Source organism: Nuphar pumila, chromosome 11 (assembly GCF_984573655.1).
Source record: "Nuphar pumila chromosome 11, dmNupPumi1.hap1.1, whole genome shotgun sequence".
Taxonomy (NCBI): Eukaryota; Viridiplantae; Streptophyta; class Magnoliopsida; order Nymphaeales; family Nymphaeaceae; genus Nuphar; species Nuphar pumila.
The window spans coordinates 91,907,852-91,915,060 of NC_143259.1; positions in this window are offsets into that span (position 1 = coordinate 91,907,852).

The window sequence follows — 7,209 nt, forward strand, 5'->3', positions numbered from 1 at the left end:
GAAGTGTTCTTATTTTTGGAGTACGGAGTCCATGCTATGCATGGTAGTAGTTAGTGGGATATTGAAGTGTGTTTGCTGCAGGTACATGTTTGACATTTGTTTGATATGAATTATTTCGATGTATTGCAATGTTTGATGTGATTGTATCCATGCTTACATGTAGTTACTTTCAATTTGATTATGTCTTCCATGTGAAATTGTATACTGAAAGCATGCTTCAAATGAATGTATCGTGTCATAAATAGTTTGCACATGAAAATATTAAGTTATCAATGCATGCATCATAATTCTTGTGATTGTATGACATCATATATTGCATGATAAATTTGATATTTTCTTCATCATAGCATTCTGATGGTTCTCTTTTAACTGGTTAGGATACTATTCGTAACATCATACGACAGAATGACTGCAAACCGTGAATGGATGTACCGTAGGATAGTGGACAATGATTTATCGCATGAATATATGGATGGTGTCGACAGTTTTATTGAATTTGCAACGGCAAGTGTCAGTACGGTAGATCCCACAGGTCGGATTAGGTGTCCCTGCAAGATTTGTAAGAATAATCGATTTGTAGAACCTCATGGCGTTAGACATCACCTATACAGGAAGGGTTTTGTGAGTGATTATCAGAACTGGATGTTTCATGGAGAAGAATTTAGAAACGATTTTGATGCACGGGTGAATGTGGTGCACGATAATCCATATACGAATTTGATATTTGATGTTGCAGGAACAGAACTGGGCTCTGCTATGAGTTCTAGTGATGTAAGAACTGCCGTAGATGAAGAATCACCAAACGATGCAGCTAGTAGATTTTATGATTTACTTAGAGATGTTGATGAGCCACTTTGGAACGGTTGTGAGAGTTACACTATCTTGTCTGCAGTTCTTCAACTAATGAATTTGAAGTCTGAGTATAATTTGAGTCAATCATGTTTTGACCGTTTATGCATGATTGTGAAGAGTATGTTGCCTAAAGATGAGAAATTGCCACAAAATTTCTATCGTGCGAAAGTTATGGTCAACGCTCTAGGTATGGGTTACAAAAAGATTGATGCTTGTCCAAATCACTGTATGTTGTATTTCAAGGAGCAGGAAAACGATATATCATGCCCGTCATGTGGGCATTCTCGGTTCAAGCCAAAGACAAGAGGCAATGGTAGCACGAGATCAAAGGAAGTTTCATACAAGTCGCTCCGCTACTTTTCTATCACTCCTAGATTACAGCGATTGTATATGTCTTCAAGGACAACTAAACACATGAGATGGCATGCAAATAAAGTTCGACACGATGAAAACAAGATCACGCATCCTGTTGACGCTGAAGCTTGGAAGCACTTTGATCGTACTCATCAGAACTTCGCAATGGAAGTGCGAAATGTTAGACTTGATCTATGTACAGATGGATTTAATCTATTTGGGGGTAGATCAACTCCATACTCATGCTGGCCAGTATTTGTAACTCCATACAACCTTCCACCAAGCTTGTGTATGAAACATCTAAATCTTTTCTTGTCTCTGTTGATCCCTGGTCCGACCTCACCTGGCCAAAATCTTGATGTATATCTCTGTTGATCCCTGGTTTTACCACGTATGATGCCCACAAAAAACAAAATTTCAACATGAAGGCCGCTGTTCTATGGACAATCAGTGACTTCCCTGCATATGGTATGTTATCTGGTTGGAGCACACATGGGAGGTTGGCTTGTCCATACTGCATGGAGGATTCCAAAGCTTTTAGATTGAGGCATGGAAGGAAGCCTTGCTGGTTTGATTGCCATCGTCGATTTCTACCCAGCGATCATCCGTTCCGACGTCAAAAGAATGCATTTACAGCAGGCACAACCGAAACAGAAGGTCCATCCTCAAGATTGTCTGGCATAGGGATTCTAAGAAGATTGCGATACTTTCCAGATGTATTAACAGATGCCCGCAGTCCTACACCCTTCCGTGGTTTTGGGAAGGATCACAATTGGACGAAAAAATCTATTTTTTGGGAACTACCGTATTGGCCGACCCTATTGATACGACATAATTTGGATGTGATGCATGTAGAGAAAAATGTGTTTGATAATGTGTTCAATACAGTAATGAATATTAAAGGAAAAACGAAGGATAATCCGAAGGCCCGTATGGATTTAAAATTAATATGTAAAAGACCAGAATTGGAACTCAAAGAGTATAATGGCAAAGTACTGAAACCAAAGGCAAAGTACGTGCTCGGACCTAATCAAATAAAACATGTATGTCAATGGTTGAGACAACTGAGATTTCCAGATGGATATGTCTCTAACATTGCTCGGGCTGTGAAGATTGACGATGGACAGTTATATGGGTTGAAGAGCCATGATTGTCATATCTTTATGCAACGATTGATACCCCTAGCATTCCATGATATGTTAGACAAACCTATATGGGGGGTATTGTCTGTGTTGAGCAGATTTTTCAGAACATTGTGCGCATCGGAGGTCGTTGTATTAGATGTAAAGAATCTCGAGGACTCTGTCATCACCACTGTTTGTCTGTTAGAAAAGATATTTCCGCCAGCATTTTTCGATGTTATGGAACATTTGATCATACATCTGCCATATGAACTAAGGGTTGGTGGCCCTGTGCAATATCGATGGATGTACCCATTTGAAAGGTATATGTTTTTTTATATTTGTCCCTTTAATGACAGATATTTAAAATTTGAAATGTATATTCTTGTCAGATGCATGTTCGACCTAAAAAAAAAGGTTCGTAATAAAGCAAGAGTAGAAGGCTCTATTTGTGAGGCGTACACTTTAGAAGAGATTTCAAATTTCTCATCTATGTACTTCGAACCTCATATTCCAACACGTTACACATGCCCGCCCCGTAACGATGATGGAGAACAAGTAACTGTAGCTGACAAGCTGTCAATATTTCAACCACTTGGGCATGCATTTGGTAGTTGCCGATCAAGGCTATTGACAGATCGAGAGCAAGATGCAACACACATCTATATTCTTTTTAATTGCTCAGCGATCGACCCATACATCGAGTAAGTATATGTATATGCAACTCAATTATAAATCCTTTTATGTTCTATATGTGGATACATGACTCGGTAATATAAGTATTTGTGGTTTGCAGACGATTTGATCTGGAGTTGCAAAACGAAGTTTCACATCTCACTGATGCAGAAGTACAAAAAGAACGTGAAACTAAGTTTGTGGAGTGGTTGAAACAGTTGGTAAAGAAGCTAACATAAATTTTGTACTTATAAACAACACTAAGTTACTTAATTGATCGTGATCACAATCATTGTTTATGTTTGTGCGTAGGTTCGCAATGGTGATGTTAAAGATCAAAGAATATGTGATTTAGAAAATGGTCCGACCAAAGTTGTGCAATGCTACAACGGGTATATCGTAAATGGTTATCGATTCCATACAAAAGACTACGGTATAAACAAATCAACGATAAATAGTGGCGTGTGTGTCAAGGGTAGCAGCTACGGTGAAAATGAACATGATTACTACGGTGTTATAGAGGAAATAATGGAGTTGACTTACTTAGGCATGAATAACAGGGTTACGATATTCAAGTGTCATTGGTTTGATCCAACTGCAACAAGACTCGACAAAGCTTCAGGCATTGTGGAGGTGAATCATAAATCCAGGTTTGGAACATATGAACCATTCATATTAGCCTCGCAAGCTCAACAAGTTTATTATACTTCATATCCGAGTATAAAAAAGTCAGATAGAAATGAATGGTGGGCAGTTTGCAAGGTGAAATCCAAACTATACCCCGAGTATGATCAGTTACAGGAAGATGAGTTAGCTGAAGACAGTGATTACTATCAATCAGATGATGTTTGTGACTTCGCTTATGGTCACGATGTTGCGCATGATATGCATGTCATATCTCCATTGGCCGATGAAACATTCATAGAGGAATGTGATCCAAATGATGTACCAAGTGGATGGGCAAACAATGAAGAAGAAGAAGAAGAAGAAGAAGAAGAAGAAGAAAGTCAAACTAGTGACGAGGAAGAATTCTCAAGCTAGTGAGCAAAATCTTATACTACAAACCTCTATTTAAATGCATTGTAATACTTGATGTGAGTTGTATTGCAATACTTGGTGTGAATGATTAAAAATTTTAGTTGAATGTATTGTAATACTTGATACGAATGATTCGAATGCATTGTAATACTTGATGTGAATGATTTCAATTATCTGAATGTATTATAATTTATGCAATTAACGAATGATTTGAATTAGTGCAATACTTGATGTCAATGCTTTGAATTATTTGAATGCATTGCAATGCTTGATGTGAATGACTTGAATGCATTGTAATACTTGATGTGAATTATTTGAATGTATTGTATGACATATGTTATTTGTTAGAATATGGTTCGTGGAGGTTATAGTGGTCGCTCATCCAGTAGTAGCCAGGCTCAACCTTCATCTTCATGGGCTCCTGTGATAGGTATATCATATAACTAATTAGATGCTTGATTAGTTCAAATGCACATTTTGAGAATTTCTAATGTATTTTTTTACAGATGATGTTGCGCCTGTACACGACCCACCTACACCAGTTGATCACACAAGTCAACAGCCAACACAGAAAACAGGGTCTTCTCAGGCTGGCACAAGAAGACTCATTCGAATAGTGTATATCGATAATCGATCGTAAGTATTTTGTTTTCAATTATTGCATATCTTTTAAATATTTTATATTGATATTTACTGTGTAACAATTCATGTGCAGCACGAGGTTTGAGCCACAAGAAGTAGTACGGGAGATTAGGAATTCACTTCTTCAACATCTACCAGGACCAGTTGCTCAATGGAAAGAGTACCCAAAGGAGGTGTTAGACAGATTGTGGTCCTCATTCATGGTATATAGTTGTTCCTCATAGTTAATTTGTTTCATATTTAATTTATTTAAGCAATGTCTACTAACTTTCTGAAAATATTTGTAGGTTTTGAATCGCTTCGCAACTACGGTGAAAGAAAATGATGCAAGGAAGGTGTGGCAGAAGGTGGCTGCCAATCGATTTGCAGACATGCTGCACACTATGAAGACTGCAGCAAAAAAAGCATCTGGCGTAGTAGATGATCCATTACTGTGGAAGGGCCATGGTCTTATTACTATCAGGAGAGATTACTGGGATGAAATGTGCGATAAGTGGGCGGGAGATGCATTTAAAAATCGCTCTGCGAAGGCTTCACAAAATCGATCGAAGATGCCCGAAGCCCATCTACACACAGGTGGATCTAAGACATTTGGGAGCCACCTAAAGAAAATGGTAACTCATCAATATATAATATTAATTTTATAAGTATTGTTGCAAACTTGTGTACTAAATCTTTTGTCATTTAACTTCGCAGGAAGCAGAAAAAGGAGGCAGTGTACCATATAAGGATGTGTTTGTAGAGACACATAAACGGAAGACCACGGGAGTCTTTGTATCAGAGAAGGCGAGAACGACAATGGTATGTATTAATTCTATTAATAATCATTGCAATATATATGCAAGTTATCATAATGTTATCATTAATTATTAATGAATACTTTAAACATTATTTTGTAGGAGGCATATGAGCAACAGATGGTAGAGCGATATGGCGAAGACGCTACTCAGCATCCATCATTTGATCCTACAGCATGGGTGACTGCAGCAGGTGAACCCAAAAAAGGTCGCGTGTTCAGGTTTGGGAGTAATATGAACACTTCACCAGTTATTGGTTCTTCCAGTTACGGCTCACCGACTTCTTGCGCCGACATAAGCTCCAAGCAGCCGACTATTCTTTCCAGTGATGATGTACGCGAGATCATTAATGAATCACTGAATAACTACTTCTAATACACCGTCGCCCCCTTTCTCCGAAATGAGATCAAGGCCGCTGTTCAGGATAGGGGATCTTCGATTCCAGGTCTCTCTCAGGTATAATCACATATATAGTTTTTTTGACTGTCTTAAAGCACATCTGAGCATGGTAGAATCACATATAGAGTTTTTCTAGATGCCTTAGAACACATATGAACATGCTATAATCACATATTCATTTTTTTTACTGCCTTAGCACACATATGAGCATGATAGAATCACATATAAAGTTGCTTTGCCTGCCTTAGAGCACGTATGAGCATGCTATATTCACATATTCAATTTTTTGACTGCCTTAGCACACATACGAGCATGATCGAATCACATATATAGTTTTTTGCCTGCCTTAAAGCACATCTGAGCATGGTAGAATCACATATAGAGTTTTTTTAGATGTCTTAGAACACATATGAACATGCTATAATCACATATTCAATTTTTTGATTGCCTTAGCACACATATGAGCATGATAGAATCACATATATATATATATATATATATATATATATATATATATATAACTTTTTGTCTGCCTTAGAGCACATATGAGCATGATAGAATCACATATAAAGTTTTTTTGACTGCATTAGAACGCATATGAGCATGCTATAATCACATATTCAGTTTTTTGACTGCCTAAGAATACATATGAGCATATTATAATCACATATTCAGTTTTTTGACTGCCTTAGCACACATATGAGCATGCTATAATAACATATAGAGTTTTTTTACTGCCTTAGAACACATATGAACATGTTATATATCATTTATGATAGAATCACATATAAAAATTTTTGCTTTGCCTGCCTTAGAGCATATATGAGCATGCTATATTCACATATTCAATTTTTTTACTGCCTTAGCACACATACGAGCATGATCGAATCACATATATAGTTTTTTGCCTGCCTTAAAGCACATCTGAGCATGGTAGAATCACATATAGAGTTTTTTTAGATGCCTTAGAACACATATGAACATGCTATAATCACATATTCAATTTTTTGACTGCCTTAGCACACATATGAGCATGATAGAATCACATATAGAGTTTTTTTATTGCCTTAGATCACACATGAGCACATGATAGAATCACATATAGTGTGTAATTTATTTCATTATATTTTGTTTATCAATACTGACTGTTCTTTTCTTGTGTAGGCTGCTAGCGATAATCAGGGTAGTGGAGCTGAAGGGATAGATAAAGACAATGAACAAGAAGACGCACAAAATCTTGGCGATGATTAGAGGACTGTGTTGAAGAAGTTCTATTTTTTTTATTTTTCCTAATTGTAATTGTTGAATTGTAAATAATTAAACTTCTTAAT